Raw genomic sequence first — 25,576 nt, 5'->3', positions numbered from 1 at the left:
AATTGGGTACTAGAAGAAATCAAACAGGGAATAAAAAAAAATTCTTAGAATCAAATGACAGTGAAAACATATCATACCAAATCATTTTGGACACAACAAAGACAATGCTCAGAGGTCAATTTATAGGAATAAACACACACAGCAAAAAAGAAGAATGGGCCAAAATCAGAATCATATCAAAATAATAATAATAGGGAGCCAAGATGGCAGAATAGACAGACACTTCCGGCAAGCCCTCTTTACAAAAAAACCTGAAAAAACAAGTGAAACGAGTATATTCATGACAAGCTATGAGAGCTGAGCATCAAAGGCAAACTTAGAAAACGAACAGAGGGACAAGGGGATGAAGAGACGGTTCAGAAGCAGAGAGAAGATACTGGACCTGAATCGTGGGGATCCCTCAGGCACCATTCAAGGAGTGGCGGTGGCCACCTGATACTAGCATTCAGCTGCAGTTACCTCAGGGAAAAGCAGCCAGCCACGAAGCCTACTCACACCTCCGGAACGAGAGAAGAATGGCACTTGCGGCAAAAACTAAGTACTTGCATATATTTTACCATGCCCCCCCCCCACCCCCAAGCTGGCTTCAGTGGCTAAATTCACTGGGCCTGAGATGGCCTTAGAGCCATCCTCCTGACCTTGGAGAGGAAAAAATTTGCAATGGGGGAAAAGATAATTTGCTAGCTGCATAACAGGGGGACCTCAGGATAGAAGCAGCTCCTGTCCAGGCATAAATGGTTTGTGGACTTTGAGCACCTTTCCCTCTGCATGGACCCTTGTAGGCCTGTTCCAGGAGAATAGGTCCTAGTTGGCATACTCCAGCCGTTTCAGCTGTGCGGTGGAGAGGTGGGTGTTTGATGTTTGACAGTGCTTTGCCTGTTAAACAAGGTCCTCACCTATCCACATCAGTGGCTTAAGGACTGGTAGCTCCACTCAGGTCACCCAACCACCCATGACAGGGGTCCAAGGGTAACTCGTACCTCCCAGTCCTTATAACCAAAAACATTAGGTGCCCATGGTCCATCTCCAGAACCCACCCACCTGCATGCTCTAGGGAAAAGATATGCGCTTTCCTCAAAGAAACTTGGAAGCCCCTGCCTTATTCAGAGCATGACCCCCTGCTGCAATCAGATACCAGTACATACACCAGTCACCCCTGCCCCTCTAAGACTGTAGCACAGACCCTGTACCACACAGTTGATGATCAGCTACCTGGACACCTGAGCTGAAATTCAAACAAGAAAAGTGAATGGACTCTTAGACTGATATACATCGTAGCAGCTTTAGTCATCTGGGGACAGGACATCAGCGCACCAAAAGGAGAAAATAATTAAGCTAGCTCACTCAAGCAACCCATCTGGGCATATCAAAACAAAAAGCAAGAAGCTACAGCACAGTAAGCAAGCATGAACTAAGACACTAAATTATAGACAGCTCGGACACAACAGTCAATATCAAGTCACATAAAGGAACAGACCATGATCACCTCAACAATCTCTCAAAATAAAGAATCAAGGGACCTTCTAGATGAAAGTGCATCCCTGGAATTACCGGAGCTAGAATACGAAAGATTAATATACAGAACCCTTAAAGATATCAGGAAGGAAATGAGGTAATACAAAGAACAAGCCAAAGAACACACAGATAAAGCAATTGAAGAAATTAGAAAGATTATTCAGGAACATAAAAAAAAAAAAAAACTTAATAAGCTGGAAAAATCCATAGACAGACAGCAATTAGAAATTCAGAAGATTAACGATAAAATTACACAAGGGGACAACTTATTAGAAAGTCAGAGGAGCAGAACTGAGCAAGAAGAAGTCAGATTTTCTCAACTTGAAGATAAAGTACTTGGCACTAATATATTTGAAGAAAAATCAGATAAAAGAATTTAAAAAAACAAAGAAAACTTAAGAATCATGTGGGACTCTATCAAGAGAAATAATCTATTAGTGATTGGAGTACCAGAACAGGGATGGATAACAGAAAATACAGAGAGAATTGTTGAAGATTTGTTGGCAGAAAACTTCCCTGATATTGTGAAAGATGAGAAGATATCTATCCAAGATGCTCATTGACAACCTCATAAGGTAGATTTTAGAAGAAAGTCACCAAGACATATTATAATCAAGCTTGCCAAAACCAAACATAAAGGGAGAATTTTAAGAGCAGCTAGGGATAAACGAAAAGTCACCTACAAAAGAGAGCCAATAAGAAAAATCTCAGACTACTTGGCAGAATCCATGCAGGCAAGGAGGCAATGGGATGACTTATTTAAAAATTGAAGGAAAAAAAAATTGCCTGCCAAGAATCATATATCCAGCAAAACTGTCTCTCAAATGTGAAGGTAAAATTAGGACATTTACAGAAAAACAGAAGTTTAGGGAATATGTAAAAACCAAACCAAAACTACAAGAAATACTAAAGGGAGTTCTTTGGTTAGAAAATCAATAATATCAAGTATCAACCCAAGACTAGAACACTGAGCAGAGCAACCAGAAGTCAACCCAGACAGGGAAATCCAAAAAAACAAAGTGAGATTATAAAAAAAAAAAAAAAAAACCCAAAACAGGGTAACAGCAATGTTATTATATAAAAGAAGAAAACATTAAAATAATAAAGAGGGACTAAGAAATGTAATCGTATACCTTCCATGTAGAGAGGAAGATACGGCGATACAAAGAAATAAAAGTTAGCTTTAAATTTAGAAAAAATAGGAGTAAATAATAAGGTAACCACAAAGGAGACAAACTATCCTACTCATCAAAATAAAATACAAGAGAAAAATACAGACTCAGCAGAAACAAAATCAACAACAACAAATATGAGGAAAGGACAACATATAAAGATATCTACTCAGCACATAAAACAAAGTAGGAAAAAGGAACTGTCAGCAACACACAAAAAAAGACATCAAAATGATAGCACTAAATTCACACCTATCCATAATTACACTGAATATAAGTGGACTAAATGAACCAATAAAGAGACAGAGAGTGGCAGAATGGATTAAAAAACATGCTCCTTGTATATGCTGCCTACAAGAGACACACCTTAGACTTAGAGACACAAACAAACTAAAACTCAAAGGATGAAAAAAAAAAATATCAAGCCAAACAATAATCAAAAAAGAGCAGAAGTGGCAATATTAATTTCTGACAAAATAGGCTTTAAAGTTAAATCCATCAGAAAGGGTAAGGAACGTCAGTATGTAATGTAATGTAAAGGGACGATACATCAAGAAGATATAACCATATTAAATATTTATGCACCCAATGACAGGGCTGCAAGATACATAAAACAAACTGTATCAGCATTGAAAAACTGAGACAGACTTCTCCACAATAATAGTAGGAGGCTTCAACACACCACTTTCAGTGAAGGACAGGACATCCAGAAAGAAGCTCAGTAAAGACACGGAAGATCTAAATGCCACAATCAACCAACTTGACCTCATAGACATATACAGAACACTCCACCCAACAGCAACCAAGTATACTTTCTTTTCTAGTGCACATGGAACATTCTCTAGAATAGACCACATATTAGATCATAAAGCAAGCCTTAGCAGAATCCAAAACATCAAATATTACAAAGCATCTTCTCTGACCATAAGGCCATAAAAGTGGAAATCCATAACAGAAAAATCAGGAAAAAGAAATCAAACACTTGGAGACTGAACAATACCCTGCTCAAAAAAGACTGGATTATAGAGGACATTAAGGATGGAATAAAGAAATTCATAGAATCCAGTGAGAATGAAAACACTTCCTATTAGAACCTTTGGAACACAGTGAAAGCAGTGCTCAGAGGCCAATTTATATCAATAAATGCACCCATACAAAAAGAAGAAAGGGCCAAAATCAAAGAATTATCCCTACAACTTGAACAAATAGAAAGAGAGCAACAAAAGAAACCCACAGGCACCAGAGTAAAACAAATAATAAAAATTACAGCTGAAATAAATGAGATAGAAAAAAAAAAAATTGAAAGAATTAACAAGACCAAAAGCTGGTTCTTTGAAAAAATCAACAAAATTGATAAACCATTGGTCAAACTGACAAAAGAAAAACAGGAGAGGAAGCAAATAACCCAAATAAGAAATGAGATGGGCCGTATTGCAACAGACCCAACTGAAATTAAAAGAATCATATCAGATTACTATGAAAAATTGTACTCTAACAAATTTGAAAACCTAGAAGAAATAAATGATTTCCTAGAAACGCACTACCTACCTAAACTAACACAAATGAGGTAGAACAAGTAAATAGACCCATAACAAAAGAAGAGATTGAAAAGGTAATCAAAAAACTCCCAACAAACAAACAAAAAAAGCCCTGACCCAGACAGCTTTGCTGCAGAGTTCTACCAAACTATCAGAGAAGAGTTAACACCACTACTACTAAAGGTATTTCAGAGCATAGAAAAGGGCAGAATACTTCCAAAATCATTCTAAGAAGCCACCACATCCCTGATACCAACACCAGGTAAAGATACCACAAAAAAAGAAAACTACAGACCTGTATCCCTCATGAACTCAGATGCATAAATCCTCAACAAAATTCTAGCCAATAGAATTCAACAACATATCAAAAAATAATTCACTATGACCAAATGGGATTCATACCAGGTATGCAGGGATAGTTCAAAGTTAGAAAAACAGTTAATGTAATTCATTACACAAATAAAACAAAAGACAAAAATCACATGATTTTATCGACTGATGCAGAAAAGGCATTTGACAAAGTTCAACACCAATTCGTGATAAAAACTCTCAGCAAAACAGGAATAGAAGGAAAATTCCTCAACACAATAAAGGACATTTATACCAAGCCAACAGCCAAAAACATCCTAGATGGGGAGAGACTGAAAGTATTCCCCTTGAGATCCAGAACCAGAGAAGGATGCCCTTTATCATCATTCTTATTCAACATTGTCCTTGGAGGTCCTAGCCAGGGCACTTAGGCAAGATAAAGAAATAAAAGGCATCCAGATTGGCAAGGAGGAAGTAGAAGTATCTCTCTTTGCAGACAGCATGATCTTATACACAGAAAACCCTAAGGAATCCTCCAGAAAACTACTGAAACTAATAGAAGAGTTCAGCAGAGTATCGGTATAAAAGATGAACATACAAAAGTCAGTTGTATTCCTTTACACCAACAAAAAGAACATCGAAGAGGAAATCACCAAATCAATGCGATTTACAGTAGCCCCCAAGAAGATAAAATACTCAGGAATAAATCTTAGCAGAGCTGTAAAAACTTATACAAAGAAAACTACAATACACTTCTGCAAGAAACCAAAAGAGACTTCCAAAAGTGGAAGAACATACCTTGTTTGTGGATAGGAAGATTTAACATTATGAAAATGTCTATTCTACCAAAAGCGATCTACACATTTAATGCAATTGTGATCCAAATTAAAATGACATTCTTTAATGAGACGGAGAATCAAATCACCAACTTCATATGGAAGGGAAAGAGGCCCTGGATAAGAAAAGCATTACTGAAAAAGAGGAACAAAGTGGGAGGTATTACTCTATCTGATTTTAGAATGTATTATATTGGCACAGTAGTCAAAACAACCTGGAACTGGTACAACAACATATACATAGATGAAAGGAACAGAATTGAGAATCCAGACATAATTCCATCCACATATGAGCAGTTGATATTTGACAAAGTCCCCAAAACAGTTAAATGGGTAAAAGACAGTCTTTTTAACAAATGGTACTGGCATAACTGGATATCCACCTGCAAAAAAATGAAACAAGACCCATACCTGACACCATGTACAAAAACGAGATCAAAATGGATCAAAAGCCTAAATATAAAATCTGAAATGATAAAGATCAGGAAAGAAAAAATAGGGACGTTAGGAGCCCTAATACACGAAATAAGCAGCCTAACAAACATTACTAACAGTGCAGAAGAAAAACTAGATAAGTGGGAGTTCCTAAAAGTCAAACGCCTATGCTCATCCAAAGACTTCACCAAAAGAGTAAAAAGATTACCTACAGACTGGGAAAAAGTTTTTAGCTATGACATTTCAGATCAGAACCTGATCTCTAAAATCTACATGATATTCCAAAAACTCAACTGCAAAAAGACAAATAATCCAATTCAAAAATGGGCGAAAGATATGAACGGAGACTTCACTAAAGAAGACATTTAGGTACCTAACAGATACATGAGGAAATGCTAACAATCATTAGCCATTAGAGACATGTAAATCAAAACTACAATGAGATTTCATCTCATGCCATCAAGGCTGGCATTCATCCAAAAACACAAAACAGTAAATTTTGGAGAGGCTGTGGAGAGATTGGAATACTTATACACTGCTGGTGGGAATGTAAAATGGTACAACCACTTTGGAATTTGATTTGGCACTTCCTTAAAAAGCTAGAAATAGAACTACCATATGATCCAGCAATCCCACTCCTTGGAATATATCCTAGGGAAATAAGAGCCTTTACACAAACAGATATATGCACAACCATGTTCACTGCCGCACTGTTTACAATAGCAAAAAGACGGAAGCAACCAAGGTGCCCATCAACAGATGAATGAATGAATACATTATGGTATATTCACACTATGGTATATTACGCATCGATAAAGAACCGTGATGAATCTGTGAAACATTTCATAACATGGAGGAATCTGGAAGGCATTATGCTGAGTGAAATTAGTCAGTTGCAAAAGGACTAATATTGCATAAGACCACTATTATAAGAACTTGAGAAATAGTTTAAACAGAGAAGAAAATATTCTCTAATGGTTACAAGAGGGGGGAGAGAGGGAGGGTGAGAAAGGGGTATACACCATTTAGATAGTAGATAAGCCGTACTGTAGGTGATGGGAAAGGTAACACACAATACAGGCAAGGCCGGGACAACTGGACTAAACCAAAAGAAAAGAAGTTTCCGGAATAAGCTGAATGCTTTGAAGGCCAGCGTAGCAGGGGCAGGGGTCTGGCGACCATGGTTTCAGGGGACGTCTAAGTCAACTGGCATAATAAAATCTGTTAAGAAAACATTCTGCATCCCGCCTTGGAGATAGGCATCTGGGTCTTAAATACTAGCAAGCAGCCATCTAAGGTGCATCAACTGGCCTCAACCCGCTTGCATCAAAGGAAAATGAAGAACACTGAGCAAACAAGGTAATTATTAGCCCAAGAGACAGAAAGGGCCACATAAACCAGAGACTACACCAGGCAGAGACCAGAAGAGCTAGATGGTACCTATCTACAACTGATGACTGCCCTGACAGGGAACACAACAGAGAACCCCTGAGGGAGCAGGAGAGCAGTGGGATGCAAGTCCCGAATTCTTTTAAAAAGACCAGACTTAATGGTCTGACTGAGACTAGAAGGACTTTGGTGGTCATGGCCCCCAGACCTTCTGTTGGCCCAGGACAGGAAACATTCCTGAAGCCAACTCTTCAGACATGGATTGGACTGGACAATGGGTTGGAGAGGGATGCTGGTGAGGAGTGAGCTTCTTGGATCAGGTGGACACTTGAGGCTATGTTGGCATCTCCTGTCTGGAGGGGAGATGAGAGGGTAGAGGGGGTTAGAAGCTGGCGAAATGGACACGAAAAGAGAGAGAGGAGGGAGGGAGCGGGCTGTTTTATTAGGGGGAGAGCAACCGGGAGTATGCAGTAATATTCATAATACACCATGACCAAATGGGATTCCTATCAAGTAAGCAAGGGTGGTTCAACATCAGAAAGTCAATCAATTTAATCCACCACATAAACAGAAAAACAAAAAATTGGTGATCATCTCAATAGACACAGAAAAGACATTTCATAAAGTCCAACACCCATTCTTGATAAAACTCTCAATAAAATAGGAATGGAAATGAAATTCCTCAAAATAATAAAGAACATCTATACAAAACCAACAGTCAACATTATTCTCAATGGAGAGAGGCTGAGAGCATTCCCCTGAGAACAGGAATAAGACAAGGATGCCCTTTATCATCAGTCCTCTTTAACATTGTACTTTAAGTCCTAAGTAAATCAATAAGGCAAGAAAAGCAAATAAAGGGCATCCAAATTGGAAAGAAAGGAGTAAAACTATCACTATCCCTAGGTGACATTTTCTTACACATAGAGCCCCCAAAGATTTCACAAGAAAACTACTGGAAGAACTAATGGAAAGATTCAGTGAAGTAGCAGGATATGACATCAATATACAAAAATCAAGTACATTCCTATACACCAACAAAGAGAACTTAAAAAATACATACGTATGTATAATTTATAAAAGCCCCTAAAAAGAAAATACTTAGGAATGAATCTAACCAGGAACATAAAAGACCTATACAAAGAAAACTACAAAACACTATTGCAAGAAACCAAAAGAGATCTACATAAATGGAAACACATACCATGCTCATAAATAGGAAGACTCAACACGTGATAATGTCAATCCTTCCCAAAATGACCTATAGATATAATACAATCCTAATCCAAATACCAACAGCACCCTTAATCAGGATAGAAAAACTAATCACCAACTTTATATGGAAAGAAAAGGGACCCCAGATAAGCAAAGCATTATTTAAGAGAAAGAATAAAGTAAGAGGCCTCATACTACCTGATCTCAGAACCATGGTAGTCAGAATAGTCTGGTAACGGTACAAGGACAGGCACATAGACCAATGGAACAGACTTGAGAATCCAGATGTAAATTCATCCAGCTATGGTCAGCTGATCTTTGACAAAGGACCAAAGTCCATTAAAATGGGAAAAGGTGGTCTTTTTAATAAATGGTGCTGGCAAAATTGGATGTCCTTCTGTAAAAAAAATTAGACAGGACCCATACCACACGCATACAAAAAAACTAACTGAAAATGAATCAAAGACCTAATATAAAACCTAAAGTGATAAAGAACGTGGAAGAAAAATGAGGGAAAACCCTAGGGGCCTTAATTCCTGGCATAAATTCAATGCAAGACATGACTAACAATGTACAAACAGCAGAAGATAAACTTGATAACTGGGAGCTCCTGAAAACTAAACACGCTTATCAAAACAGTAAAAAAGAGAGCCTATGGACCAGGGGAAAAAAAAATCTGACTACAACATATCCAAAAAGGGTCTAATCTCTAAAATCTATAGAATACTTCAACGCCTCAATAACAAACAGACTAATAATGGAATTAAAAAATGGGAAAAGTATATGAACAGATGTTTCACCAAAGAAGACATCCAGGTGGCTAACAGGCACATGAAGAAATACTCCCAATCATTAGCCATTAAAAAAAAAATGCAAATCAAAACTATGGTAGTTACCATGTCACCCTGACATTACTGGCATTAATCAAAAAACAGAAAATAACAAATGTTGGTGGGGTTACAGGAAGATTGGAACTCACGCACTGCTGGTGAGAATGTAAGATGGTACAATCACTACAGAAAATGACATGGCACCTCCTAAAAAGCTAGAAATAGAAATACCTTAAGATCTATCAGTCCCACTCCTAGGAATATATCCTAGAGAAATAAGCCCTGTCACACAAAAAACATCTTCACACCCATGTTCATTGCAGCATTATTCATAATAGCAAAAAGATGGAAACAACCTAAGTGGTCATCAGTAGATGAATGGATAAACAAATTGTGGTACATACACACTGGAATACTACACAACAATAAAGAACAATGATGAATCCTTGAAACACCTCACAATATAAATAAATCTGAAGAGACTTATGGTGAGTGAAGTAAGTTAATCACAAAAGTACAAATACTGCACGAGATCACTCTTATAAAAACTCAAGAAAAGGTTTACACACATAAAAAAGATCTCTGAGGGTTACGACGGAGGGGGTGGGTGGAGAGGGGAAGTCACTAACTAGACAGTAGACAAGTATTAACAAAGACAACACACAATATAGGGAAAGTCAGCACAACTTGTTCAAGGCAAAGCCATAGAAGCTTCCTAGACAAATCCAAATACCTTGAGGGACCGAGTTACTGAGGCTAAGGACTGGGGACCTTGGGTGACCCTGCTGGTATTTGAAATACTGGTGGCATTGCTCCCAGAATCACAGCAACACAGAGCCACCACAAGATGACGAACCAACAGGTGGCTGTTGGTCCAAGACATTACCCACTGCCGTCAAGTGAATTCCAACCCATAGGGACACTATAGGGGAGAGCCAAACTGCATCATAGAGTTTCCCCACAGAGTGGCTGGTGGCTAATGTTAGAGGTGTCCAATTATGTCTATTGATTCCTGTTTCCCATATACATATTTACTACAGGAAAGGAAATAAAGGCAAAACTGTGAGTTTTGCTTGCAGAAGCCACGTCTCTTCTTGCATTCCTTATATGCTGTCCTCCCTGCAGTGTTTCATGATCTTATTCTTAATTACTGCATCACCTGCCTGAGCCTCCTACTGAAATAACATGAGCTCCCAAGGCAATAGCATTCTTTGTTGTTTGAATAAAGATACCAGATAAGATACCAGATTCCAGATGTGTAGGTTGTTGAGGGGCATGGCTTTTCCAAAGAGCAGATTGTGCCTTATTCCCTTTAAATGAAATTTCTTTGAGCTTTATTTTCTATGGAAAATTGCACAAAGCATATGTTTGTTTCGTTAAGAAATTGCCTGTATTTCACACAGTTGCAGTAATGAAGGACTTACGGAAATCAGATCCTTGCAAATTGTCAATTAGAACCGTCTTATAGATGTGACTTGATGAGCATTTCACAAGACTCTTAACACACATAGAATTTCCTTACCTACTTTTAGTACTGAGTCAAGGTACTGACTAGAGAATGTAGAATTATTTTCTTTCCAGAATAATGCCCCTCCCATTATTCTATATTACTATCAAATATATGTTCTTTAGGGGTATTTATGGCCTATTTTAATGTAGATTTACCTCACCTGTTTAGCAATATACCCCGCTTGCCTGTCAGTTTGTCATGCTGTGGGGGCTTGCATGTTGCTATGATGCTGGAAGCTATGCCACTGGTATTCAGATACCAGCAGGTTCACCCACTATGGACAGGTTTCAGCTGAGCTTCCAGACTAAGACTAGGAAGAAGGGCCCAGCAGTCTACTTCTGAAAAGAATTAGCCAGTGAAAACCTTATGAATACCAGTGGAATATTGTTTGATACGGTGTCAGAAGCTGAGCCCCCCACCCCCAGGTTGGAAGACACTCAAAAGACAACTGGGGAAGAGCTGCCTCCTCAAAGTAGACTCAACCTTAATGATGTCATGCAGTAAAGCTTTTGGGACTTTCATTTGCTGATGTGGCATGAGTAAAAATGAGAAGAAACAGCTGCAAACACCCATTAATAATCAGAATGTGAAACACACTAAGTATGAATCTAGGAAAACTGTAAATTGTCAAAAATGGAATGGAACACAGAAACATTGATATCCTAGGCATTAGTCAGCTAAAATGGACTGGTATTGGTCACTCTGAATATGATAATCTTACAGTCTACTATGCCAGGAATGACAACTTGTAGAGGAATGACTCTGCATTCATCATCAAAAAGAACATTTCAAGATCTATCTTGATGTACAATACTGTCAGTGATAGCAAATATCCATACACCAACAAGGAAGACCAGTTAATATGACTATTATTCAAATTTACTCACCAATGACTAAGGCCAAAGATGAAGAATTTGGAGATTTTTACCAGATTTTTTTTTTTTTTCTGCAGTCTGAAATTGATCAGGAAGCATTGATAATTACTGGTGATTGGAACAGAAAAGTTGGAAATAAAGAAGGACTGGCAGTTGGAAAATATGGCCTTGGTAACAGAAATGATGCCGGAGGTGGCATGATAGAATTTCGCAAGACCAACGGCTTCTTCATTGTAAATACCTTTTTTCATCAACATAAACAGTGACTATATGGACCTCACCAGAAGGAATACACAGGAATCAAATCGACTACATCTGTGGAAAGAGATGATAGAAAAGCTCAATATCATCAGTCAGAACAAGGCCAAGGGCCCAATGTGGAATAGAACATCAATTGCTCATATGCAAGTTCAAGTTGAAACTGAAGAAAATTAGAACAAGTTTACTAGAGCCAAAGTACAACCTTGAGTATACCCCACCTGAATTTAGAGATCTTCTCAAGAATAGGTTTGACTCGTTGAACAATAATGATCGAAGACCCGACGAGGTATGGAATGACGTCAAGAACACCGTACATGAAGCAATCAAGAGGTCATTAAAAAGACAGGAAAGAAAGAAAAGACGAAAACGGATGTCAGAAGAGACTCTGAAACTTGTTCTTGAACGTCGGGCAGCTAAAGCAAAAGGAAGAAATGATGAAGAGAAAGAGCTGAACAAAAAATTTCAAAGGGCAGCTCTAGAGGACAAGTATTATAATGACGTGCAAAAAGCTGGAGCTAGAAAACCAAAAGGAAGAACGTGCTCGGCATTTCTCAAACTGAAAGAACTGAAGAAAAAATTCAAGCCTCAAGTTGCAATAGTGATGGATTCTATGGGCAAAATATTAAACCATGCAGGAAGCATCAAAAGATGGAAGGAATACACAGAGTCATTATACCAAAAAGCATTGGTCAACACTCAACCATTTCAAGAGGTAGCATTTGATCAGGAACCAGTCGTACTGAAGGAAGAAGTCCAAGCTGTACTGAAGGCATTGGCGACAAACAAGGCTCCAGGAATTGATGGAATATCAGTTGAGATGTTTCAACATCAGGAATTGATGGAATATCAGTTGAGATATTTCAACAAACAGAAGCAGCTCTGGAAATGCTCACTCATTCTATGCCAAGAAATTTGGTAGACAGCTACCTGGCCAACCGACTGGAAGAGATCCATATATATGCCTATTGCCAAGAAAGGTGATCCAATAGAATGTGGAAATTATCAAACAGTATCATTAGTATTACAAGCAAGCAAAATTTTGCTGAAGATCATTCAAAAATGGCTGCGGCAGTATATCGACAGGGAACTGCCAGAAATTCAGAAGAGTACGTGAAACCAGGGATATCATTGCTGATGTCAGATGGATCCTGGCTGAAAGCAGAGACTACCAGAGGTTGTTTACTGTGTTTTATTGACTATGCAAAGGCTTTTGACTGTGAAAATCATAATAAATTAAGAATAACATTTCAAAGAATGGGAATTCCAGAACATTTAATTGTGCTCATGAAGAATCTGTACGTAGATCCAGGGGCAGTTATTGGGACAGAACAAGGGGACACTGTGTGGTTTAAAGTCAGAAAGCTGTGCGTCAGGGTTATATTTTTTCAACATACCTTTTCAAACTGTATGCTGAGAAAATAATCCGAGAAGGTGGACTATATGAAGAACGGGGCATCAGGTTTGGAGGAAGACTCATTAACAACCTGCATTATGCAGATGACACAAACTTCCCTGCTGGAAGTGAAGAGGACTTGAAGTACTTACTGATGAAGATCAAACACCACAGCTTTTATTATGGACTAAACGTCAACATAAAGAAAACAAAAATCCTCAAAAGTGGACCAATAAGCAACATTGTGATAAATGGAGAAAATATTGCATTTGTCAAGGGTTTCATTTTGCTTGGATCCACAATCAACACCCATGGAAGCAGCAGTCGAGAAATCAAAAGATGCATTGCAATGAGCAAATGTTCTGCAAAGGACCTCTTCAAAGTGTTTGAAAGCAAAGATGTTGCCTTGAAGACTAAGCTGTGCCTAACCCACGCCATGGTATTTTCAAAAGAATCATATGCATTAGAAAGAAGGACAATGAATAAGGAAGACCAAAGAAGAATGGATGACTTTGAATTGTGGTGTTGGCGGAGAATATTGAATATACAGTGGACTGTCAAAAGAACAAACAAATTTGTCTTGGAAGAAGTACAACCAGAATGCTCCTTAGAAGCAAGGAAGGGGAGACTGCATTTTACATACTTTGGGTACATTGTCAGGAGGGATCAGTCCCCAGAGAAGGGCATCATACTTGGTAAAGTACATACATGGTCAGGGTAAAAGAGTAAGACCCTCAATGAGATGGATTGACACAGTGGCTGCAACACTGGGCTCAAGCATAACAACAATTGTGAGGATGGCCCAGGAAGGGGCAATGTTTAATTCTGTGGTACACAGGGTTACTTCGAGTGGGAACCGACTAGATGGCACCTAACAACAAAAACACTTAGCAATAACTATGACTTTATTAATTTTAATGAAATGAAAGACAATGAAAATATCCTCCTAGTTAACTTTCCTATATAGTGCTAAAGCACGTTTCACAAAGCTGCATAATTATAGACATTTACAATTAAAACAGATTTTAAAATCTTGTAGTATGGTGTCTTTTTTTTTTTAATAATTTTTACTGTGCTTTAAGTGAAAGTTTACAAAACAAGTCAGTCTCTCTCACAAAAACTAATATGCATCTTGCTAAACCAAAAAAAAAAAAAAACCAGTGCCATCGACCTTGATACATATACCAATTACTCTCCCCCTAATAAGACAGCCCGCTCTCTCCCTCCGCTCTCTCTTTTCTTGTCCATTTCACCAGCTTCTAACCCCCTCTACCCTCTCATCTCCCCTCCAGACAGGAGATGCCAACATAGCCTCAAGTGTCCACCTGATCCAAGAAGCTCACTCCTCACCAGCATCCCTCTCCAACCCACTGTCCAGTCCAATCCTGGGGCAACAGAAGGTCTGGGGGCCATGACCACCGGGGTCTCTCTAGTCTCAGTCAGACCATTAAGTCTGGTCTTATGAGAATTTGGGGTCTGCATCCCACTGCTCTCCTGCTCCCTCAGGGGTTTTCTGTTGTGTTCCCAGTCAGGGCAGTCCTCAGCTGTAGTTGGGTACCATCTAGTTCTTCTGGTCTCAGGCTGATGTTGTTTCTGGTTTATGTGGCCCTTTCTGTCTCTTGGGCTCGTAATTACCTTGTTTCCTCAGTGTCCTTCATTCTTCTTTGATCCATGTGGGTTGAGACCAATTGATGAGCCTTAAATGGCCGCTTGCTACCATTTAAGACCCCAGACACCACTCTCCAAAGTGGGGTGCCCAATGTATTCTTAATAAATTTTATTATATCAATTGACTTAGATGTCCCCTGAAACCATGGCCCCCAAACCCCTACCCCAGCTGTGCTGGCATGCAAAGCATTCGGTTTATTCCAGAAATATCTTTCCTTTTGGTTTAGTCCAGTTGTGCTGACCTCGCCTGTATTGTTTGTTGTCTTTCCCATCTCCTAAAGTAGTTCTTATCTACTATCTAATTAGTGAATACCGTTCTCCCACCCTCCCTCCCTCCCCCATCTCGTAACAATCAAAGAATATTTTCTTCTAGTTTAAACTATTTCCCGAGTTCTTATAATAGCGGTTTTATACAATATTTGTCCTTTTGAAACTAATTTCACTGAGCATAATGCCTTCCAGATTCCTCCATGTTATGAAATGTTTCACAGATTCATCTCTGTTCTTTATCGATGTGAAGTATTCCATTGTGTGAACATACAATAATTTATTTAGCCATTCATCCATTGATGGGCCCCTTGATTGCTTCCACCTTTTTGTTATTGTAAACAGTGCTGCAATGAACATAAAAAAAAAAAAAAAACTAATAGGTGTGCATATATCTGTTCATGTAAAGGCTCTTATTTCTCCAGGATATATTCCAAGGAGTGGAATTGCTGGATCATACGGTAGTTCTATTTCTGGCTTTTTTTTAAAAAAAAAAAAAAGCGTCAAATCGTTTTCCAAAGTGGTTGTACCATTTCACATTCCCACCAGCAGTGTATAAGTATTCCAAACTCTCCACAGCCTCTCCAACATTATTTGTGTTTTTAGGATTAATGCCAGCCTTGTTGGAGTGAGATGAAATCTCGTCGCAGTTTTGATTTGCATTTCTCTAACCGCTAATGAGTCGGAGTTGACTCGATGGCACTGGGTTTGGTTTTGGTTTGGGTTTTGGTTTTGGTAATGGCTAATGATAGTGAGCATTTCCTCATGTATCTGTTAGCTACCTGAATGTCTTCTTTAGTGAAGTGTCTTCATATCTTTTGCCCATTTTTTTTAATTGGGTTATTGGTCTGTTTGTAGTTGAGATTTAGCAATATCATGTAAATTTTAGAGATCAGACACTGATGGGAGATGTCATAGCTAAAAACTTTTTCCCAGTCTGTAGGTAATCTTTTCACTCTTTTTTTTTTTTTTTTTGGATGAGCATAGGTGTTTGATTTTTAGAAGCTCCCAGTTATCTAGTTTCTCTTCTGCATTGTTAGTAATGTTTTGTACACTGTTTACGCCAAGTATTAGGTTTCCTAGCTTTGTCCCTATTTTTTTTTTCCATAATCTTTATTGTTTCAGATTTTACATTTAGGTCTTTGATCCATTTTGAGTTAGTTTTTGTGCATGGAGTGAGGTATGGGTCTTGTTTCATTTTTTTGCAGATGGATATGCAGTTAAGTCAGTACCATTTGTTAAAAAGACTGTCTTTTCCCTATTTAACTGTTTTGGGGCCCTTGTCAAATATCAGTTCTGTTCCATTGGCCTGTGTATCTCTTGTTGTACAAGTACCAGAATGTTTTGACTACTGTGACTGTATAATAGGTTCTAAAATCAGGTAGAGTGAGGCCTCCAACTTTGTTCTTCTTTTTCAGTAATGCCTTACTTATCTGGGGCCTCTTTCCTTTCCTTATGAAGTTGGTGATTTGTTTCTCCATCTCATTAAAAAATGTCCTTGGAATTCGTATACCCAGAAAACCAAACCCAGTGCCGTCGAGTCGATTCCGACTCATAATTTTGTATAGGAATTGCATTAAATCTATAGATTGTTTTTGGTAGGACAGACATTTTTATAATGTTAATTCTTGCTATCCATGAGCAAGGTATGTTTTTCCAATTATGTAGGTCTCTTTTGGTTTCTTGCAGAAGTGTTTTGTAGTTTTCTTTGTGTAAGTCTTTTACATGTCTGGTAAAATTTATTCGTAAGTATTTTTTTTTTCTTGGGGGCTACTGAAAATTTTATTGATTTGCTGATTTACACTTTGATGTTCCTTTTGTTGGCGTAGAGGAATCCAACTGATTTTTGTATGTTCATCAAAACATCTTGTATCCCGATACTCTGCTAAAGCCTCCTATTAGTTTTCTTGAGGACTCCTTAGGGCTTTCTGTGTATAATATCATGCCTTCTGCAAATAGAGATAATTTTACTTCTTCGTTACCATTCTGGATGCCCTTTATTTCTTTATCTAGCCTAACTGCTGTGGCTAGGACCTCTAGCACAATGTTGAACAAGAGTAGTAATAAAGGGCATCCTTGTCTGGTTCCCGACCTCAATGGGAATGTTTTCAGGCTCTCTCCATTTAGGGTGATGTTGGCTGTTGGCTTTGTATAAATGCCCTTTACTATGTTGAGGAATTTTCCTTCTATTCCTATTTTACTGAGAGTTTTTATCATGAATCGGTGTTGAACTTTGTCAAATGCCTTTTCTGCATCAATCAATAAAATCACGTGATTCTTGTCTTTCGTTTTATATATGTGATGGATTACTTTAATTGTTTTTCTAATGTTGAACCATCCCTGCATACTTGGTATGAATCCCACTTGGTCATGGCGAATTATTTTTTGGATATATTGTTGAATTCTATTGGCTAGAATTTTGTTGAGGATTTTTGCATCTAAGTTCCTGAGGAATGTAGGTTTGTGATATTCTTTTTTGTGGTGTCTTTACCTGGTTCTGGTATCAGGGATATGGTGGCTTCATAGAATGAGTATGGGAATATTCTGTCCTTTTCTATGCTCTGAAATACCTTTAGTAGTAGCGGTGTTAACTCTTCTCTGAAAGTTTGGTAGAACTCTGCAGTGAAGCTGTTTAGGCCAGGGCTTTTTTGTTGTTGTTGTTGAGAGTGTTTTGATTACCTTTTCAATCTCTTCTTTTGTTACTGGTCCATTTAGTTCTTCTACCTCTGTTTGTGTTAGCTTAGGTAGGTAATGTGTTTGTAGAATTCATCCATTTCTTCTAGATTCAAATTTGTTAGAGTATAATTTTTCATAGTAATCTAATATGATTCTTTTAATTTCAGTTGGGTCTGTAGTAGTATCACCCATCTCATTTCTTATTCAGATTATTTTCTTGCTCTCCTGCTTTTCTTTTGTCAGATTAGCCAATGGTTTATCAATTTTATTAAAGAACTGGCTTTTGTTCTTTTTACTACTTTCAATTTTTTTTCCATTTTCTATCATTTAGTTCTGCTCTAATTTTTATGGTTTCTTTTGTAGCTCTCTTTCTATTTGTTTAAGTTGTAGGGATAATTCTTTGATTTTGGCCCTTTCTTCTTTTTGTATGGGTGCATTTATTGATATAAAGTGACCTCTGAGCACTGCTTTTGCTGTGTCCCAAAGGTTCTGATAGGAAGTGTTTTCATTCTCATTGGATTCTATGAATTTCTTTATTCCATCCTTAATGTCCTCTATAATCCAGTCTTTTTTGAGTAGGGTATTGTTCAGTTTCCATGTGTTTGATTTCTTTTCCCTGATTTATCTGTTACTGATTTCCACTTTTATGGCCTTATGCTGAGAAGATGCTTTGTAATATTTCAATGTTTTGTATTCTACCAAGGCTTCCTTTATGACCTACTATGTGTTCTATTCTAGGGAGTGTTCCATGTGCACTAGAAAAGAAAGTATACTTGGTTACTGTTGGATGGAGTGTTCTGTATATGTCTCTGAGGTCAAGTTGGTTGATTGTGGCATTTAGATCTTCTGTGTCTTTATTTTCTTTCTGGATGTCCTGTCCTTCACTGAAAGTGGTGTATTGAAGCCTCCTACTGTTATTATGGAGCTGTCTATCTCACTTTTTAATGCTGGTAGGGTTTGTTTTGTGTATCTTGCAGCCCTGTCATTGGGTGCATAAATATTTAATATGGTTATATCTTCTTGGTATATTGTCCCTTTAATAGTTATACAGTGGCCTTCCATATCTTTTATTATGAATTTAACTTTAAAGTCTATTTTCTCAGAAATTAATAGTGCCACTTCTGCTCTTTTTTGATTGTTGTTTGCTTGATTTTTTTTTTTCCATCCTTTGAGTTTTAGTTTGTTTGTGTCTCTAAGTCTAAGGTGTATCTCTTGTAGGCAGCATATAGACGGATCATGTTTTTTAATCCATTCTGCCACTCTCTGTCTCTTTATTGGTTCATTTAGTCCATTTACATTCAGGGTAATTATAGATAGGTATGAATTTGTGCTATCATTTTGATGTCTTTTTTTGTGTGTTGCTGACAGTTCCTTTTTCCTACTTTGTTTTATGTGCTGAGTAGATTATCTTTATATGTTGTCCTTTCCTCATATTTGTTGTTGTTGATTTTGTTTCTGCTGAGTCTGTTTTTTTCTTGTATTTTATTTTGATGCATAGGATAGTTTGTCTCCTTTGTGGTTACCTTATTATTTACCCCATTTTTCTAAATTTAAACCTAACTTTTATTTCTTTGTATCACCTTATCTTCCTTTCCAAATTGAAGATCTATGACTACATTTCTTAATCCCTCTTTATTGTTTTAAAGTTGTCTTGTTTTACATAATAACATCACTGTTACTGTTTTGAGCGTTTTTTTGTCTTGATTTATTTTTTTTAATTTCCCTGTCTGGGTTGACCTCTGATTGCTCTGTCCAGTGTTCTAGTCTTGGGTTGATACCTCATATTATTGATTTCCTAACCAAAGAATTCCCTTTAGTATTTCTTTAGTTTTGGTTTGGTTTTTACAAATTCCCTCAACTTCTGTTTATCTGGAAATGTCCTAATTTCACCTTCATATTTGATATGTCCAAATGGATCACTTGAGTGAGCTAGCTTGATTATTTTCACCTTTGGAGCTCTGACATCCCGTCCCCCGATGGCAAAAGCTGTTATCAGGTATATCTGTCTAGGAGTCTATTCACTTTTCTTGTATGAATTCAGCTCAGGTGTCCAGGTAGCTGATCATCAAGTGTGTTGTACAGGCTCTGTCCTACAGTCTTAGCAGGGCAGGGGTAATTGGTGTAGGTACCGGTATCTGATTGCAGCAGGGGGTCATACTCTGAAGAAAGCAAGAAGCTGAGAATCATCCCCCATGTGTCTCTGAGGAATTTGTGTCCCTGTTCCCTAGAGTGTACAGGTGAGTGTTTTCTGCAGATGGACCATGGGCACCCAATGTTTTTGGTTGTAAGAACTGGGAGGTTCCAGTTATCCTTGGACCCCTATCACAGGTGACCGGGTGACCTGAGTGGAGCCACCAGTCCTTGGTCCCCTGATGTGGGTAGGTGAGGGCCCTGTTTAATAGGCAATGAAATGTCAAACATCAAACACCCACCTCTCCACTGCACAACTGAAACAGTTGGAGTCTGCCAACTAGGGCCTATTCACCTGAAATAGGTCCACACAGGTCCATGCAGAGGGGAAAGGTACTCAAAGTCCATGGACCATTTATGCCTGGACAGGAGATGCTTCTGTCCTGAGCTCCCCCAGTTAGTGGAGCTGGCAAATTATGTTTTCCCCTAATTAGAAATTTATTCCTTCACCAAGGCCAGGAAGATGGCTCTACGTGCTCAGCAGGGCCTGTCTCAGGCTCAAGGAATTCAGCTGCTGAAGCCAGCTCAGGGGTGGGGGGGAGTAGTAAAATATATGCAAGTACTTATCTTTTGCCAAGAGTGCCGTTCTTCTCAGGTTGTGTAGGTATGAGTAGGCTGTGTGGCTGGCTGCTTCTACCCGAGGAAACTGCGGTGGAATGCTAGTATCAGCTCACCACCACTGCTCCCGGAGTGGTGGCTAAGGACTCCCCACGATTCATGTCCTATAACTCCTCTCCTCTTCTGAACCATCTCCTCCTCCCCCTGCCCCTCAGTTCATTTTCTAAGCTTGCCTTTGATGTTCAGGGCTCCTAGCTTTTCATAAATACACTCATTTCACTTGTTTTTTCAGGTCTTTATTGTAAAGAGGGCTTGCTGGAAGCATCTGATAATTCTGCCATCTTGGCTTCACCTCCCACGGTGTCTTATTTATCTAGTGCTGCTATAACAAAAATAGTATAAATGGATGGCTTCAACAAAGAGGAATTTATTTTCTTACAGTCTGGTAGCTAGAAGTCCAAACACAGGACATTAGTTCCAGGGAAAGCCTTTCTCTGTCAGCTATGAAGAAAGGTCTTTTTCATTAATCTTCCTCTGGACTAGGAGCTTCTCTGCACAGGAGCCTCAGATCCAAAGGATGTGCTCTGCTCTCTAATCCTCTTAAGCCACAAGGATGTGACCTTAGTAACGGTATTACATCCCACTCTAATCGTCTTCAACCCATTTACGATTTATAACACATAGGAAAATCACAAAATGGAGGACAACCACACAATACTGGGAATTATGGTCTAACCAAGTTGATACATATTTTGGGGGGACACAATTCAATCCATGACTTTCCACCATTTGGTCTCCAAAATTCATGCCCTTGCCACATGTAAAACATATCCACCCCATCATATTATAGCAGAAGTCTTAAATCAGCTCCAAGTCCAAAATCCAAAAATTCCTCTTCATCTGTGAAATCTACTTCCATATAAAAATGGTAGAACAGGCATAAGCTAGACATTTCCATTACAAAGGGGAGAAACTGGAGGGAAAGGAGTCATAACAGGCACCAAGCAAGTCAGCAGAACATATTACATTAGCCCTCAAGGCTTGAAAATAATTCTCTGTTCTCTGAGACCATTTACACAGTGGCTCTGCCCTCCAGATTCTAGGTATTGGCCACACTCTCCAGATTCTGAGTGAAGGCCCCTCTGCTCTGGGCCTCAACTGCACCTTCTAGGCCCACTGGGATAGCAACTCTGCTCCCTCAGCTTTAGGTGTAACATTTTCCTAGTCCATCTGAGTGGTGGTGACTCCACCCTCTGAAACCCCATGGCTCCACTCTTTGAAACCCCAGAGGTCAAGGCCATACCTTTTGAGACTGAGGCAGCTCGACTTCTTGTGTTCCTTGTTTCTTCAGCTTCTCCTTCCTTGTTCCTTGGCTTCTCAGCCCCTCAATTCTCTCACCAGCATTTGTCATGTTGAGCCAAGTGTTTCAAATCTCTGTAGTTCCACCCATAAGTGCCTGGAGGCACCCCACTCTGGGACAATGGCTCTCAAACTGGTTTGCATCAGAGTCACTTGGGGAACTTGTACTTCAATGAGTCTGGGTGTTTGTGGTCTTTTATTACCTCTCTAGGTTATTCTGATGCACACAGACTTTGAGATGCATTGTTTTTAGGAATGGATTTTTTTTTTTTTTTTTTTTTTAAGTTCAGGGGAGCAGGGTCAGATTCTGTGCTTATTTTTTGTTGTGATAAAAATACATATAATAAAATATCTGTCATTTTGACATTTTTTTATGTATACAATTCAGAGTCATTAACTATATTCAGGAGATGGAAATTATGGCACCTTCATTTTGCAGACTCCCAGTTCAACATCCTTCCCAAGTTATCATACTACTTTACCTTTTATGTGAGTCCTAGCATTTTTTTTTTCAGCATGGGGAAAAGTCCAGTGTGCTATGGAAACAGAATGCTTTGAGTGGAGACTTTTGTCAGGTCCACTCCCTTTCTTCCATTTCTGTGTAGCTGCTGAACCATCAGAACACAAAAGACTAAAGGTGATTCACTACATAGAGAGCAGGAACCTTTTCTGTTTCATTAAAGGTAGGAGAAATAGAATAATTCTCCCCACTATGCATTACTTTGCAGCCTACCATACCCTCTCCGCATTTCCCATTTGATGACTATTTTCCAAGTTAATTGTCCCAGATCCGTGAATCTTGACCTGCATTAGTATGCAAACCACCTTCTTTCTAATCTCTAATTATTTCAATTGATTTTTTTTTCCCTTAGAGTGCGTAAAATAAGAGCATGTACTTTGCACATCTCTGCCACCAATATCAGCCTCCCTAATGCTACTTCCCACTTTGTTAGGAGAAAAAACTCTGCCCCCTCCAGCTCCACTGTCATGCATCTTAAATCAGAGGAAGGGACTAAGCAAAACACACAATTACTGAAAAGAAATGCACTTAACAGTCATCATTTCTCAGGGTGGCTACAACTGCAATCTACATAGGCAGCATTCGTTGATTACTATTATCTAAAGCCCATTACTCTAAAGAGGAGAGGATGCATTTTGAATGATGCTATTAAGGTGTTTTTGTAGCTGGAGTTACTAAATCGTGACTGCTTTACGCCTGGCCAGTCATGCAAGGAGCCTTGAAATATTTAAAATACGAGGCAATCAGGCACTGAACCTAATATTTACTCTCTGAATCACTTAGCTATATTTTATCAGCTCGCATGGTTTTCTGAATTTTCATCAACAGAACATATATCATGCAATCCTCGAGTGCAGGGCAAGGTCATAACAACACCTTCCAATGACTTCCATGTGATGATATTAAAGTCTGAAGATATATTCATTTTCTGAGATACACTGTCCCCTTGTGAAATGAGTGCTGAGCAAGGGTTCATCCTGAAGGAAATCAGACCAATCTTTTTTCTCTGCTCTTAAATCAAGCAGAACTTGTCACTGCCTTCTGTATTCACTTTGCATAATACTATTTTCTTTCCCTCTTGCGCATTTCCTCTCCCTGCTGCCTCCCCTTCTATTCATATATTGATCAGATGGCATAAGGGAGTTCGCATTTATCTTAAAAAATTATGACTGTGCTCGTTTCTTAAAGACTTTGGATACCTAGAGGTAGACAATTCACCTCAGAGGGAAAATTTCACTGAGCTAGTCACTTTACAGGCATATGTAGAGGTGAAGTGTGGGGACAACAGGGGTTCATGGAAAAAGTACTGGCAGAGGAAGGCCAGATTTGAGTCTCAGCTCTGCCACCTTGCAACTGTGAGACACTGGCAAAACATTTCAACCCTCAGAGCCTTTGTTTATTCATCTTTAAGCTTTGGACCACTGAAAAGGAAAGAAAAAATTTGACATTGTATAGAAAAACATTTTCAGTCTTCAGTGACTGTTATTACAGGAGCGAATCTGGATATTAAACTTACTTTCCATAACATAAGAAACTTTTTGAGCATCTACTTCATTTTTTAATGTACTTTGACACAAAAAAAAATTGCTTCATGAATTTATTATTTATCCTGGCCTATGAAAATATTTTTTTAATATGTTTGAAATTTGATTCTGTTATTTCCACGCTGCCCTTCTTTAAGTAAGACAGCACTAATTTTAAACTTGCTTATTTGTTAAAAGGCGATTAATAATATCACACACTGGTAAGAAATCTGAATGAAATTGTCTGTCTTGTGTAAACATGACTAGGAAGAGTCTAGCACACAACAGGGATATTGAAAAAAGTATATCTTTTTTGTGTTGTTTTTCCTAAACAATTTTGACTATAACGAAGCTTGTTATTTTTGAAATATAAATATTTAAAAGTATACTAAAGTTTTAAAATACGAAAGGATGGAGTGAAATGGCAATTACAACAGATATGACCAAAACAAATACAGAATATACATATCAACATAAGCATAATCAAAATCCATACAAGGCCCTGATGTTTATACCTCATCTTATTATGAATAATTCCTTTGAGCTATATGACTGAGGCAATTACTACAAATAAATTCCCAAAGAATTTTATCCTTTTCTATTTCCTAAGTTGTACACTGAGGACATGCTATTTTTGTACAGCCTGTGGGAAAGTGGGGCATCAATTGAACATATCTGATTGGGCCAACATTGGAACTAATAGAAAGACATTTTAATTTGAGCTTGGGAAGTGAAAGTCAAACCTCTGAATCAAAATTGTACTATCACAATTATGTAGCAGAAACTGTTCTTAATGTCAAATTCTTTAAAAAATATGTTTCTGCAGAGTGCTAATTTCTGGGGATGTTAATAGGTCTTACACAAAGAAAAATGTCCGTAGGAAACTCTTAAAAATAATTAATCCTTTTTACTGCAAACATACAGTGCCTTTGATATGCTGATATATCTTGTGAGAAGACTATGGTTTGGAAGGTTTCTTAAATGTGTTTGACCAAAAATCTTGTTGTATGTGAGCATGTTTACAATGACACCTCTATTGCCTCTTCTTTCTAGTAGATCCATGTTTCCTTCCTTTATTTCTTTCTCAGATGTCACATACCTTCTCAGACATCATATCCTCAGAAATGCTTTACTCTCTAAAAATTCTCTACCTAATACTAAATGATATCCCCAGTTACTCGCTATCACCTTTTCCTTCCTTCCTTCCTTGCTTTTTTCTTTGTCTCTAATTTGATGTTGTTGTTGTTGTTAGCTGATGTTGAGTCAGTTCTGACTCATAGTGGCCCAATGTACCACAGAACAAAACACTGTCCGGTCCTGTGCCATTCTCATAATTGTTGTTATGCTTGAGCCCACTGTTGCAGCCACTGTGTCAATCCATCTCGTTGAGGTTCTTCCTCTTTTCTGCTGACCCTGTACTTCACCAAGCATGATGTCCTTCTCCAGGAACTGACCCCTTCTGACAACATGTCCAAAGTATGTAAGATGAAGTCTCTCCATCTTTGTTTCTACGGAGCATTCTGGTTGTACTTCTTCC

This window comes from Loxodonta africana, chromosome 6, assembly GCF_030014295.1.
Source record: "Loxodonta africana isolate mLoxAfr1 chromosome 6, mLoxAfr1.hap2, whole genome shotgun sequence".
Lineage (NCBI taxonomy): Eukaryota > Metazoa > Chordata > Mammalia > Proboscidea > Elephantidae > Loxodonta > Loxodonta africana.
Note: the sequence above shows the minus strand (reverse complement) of the source record.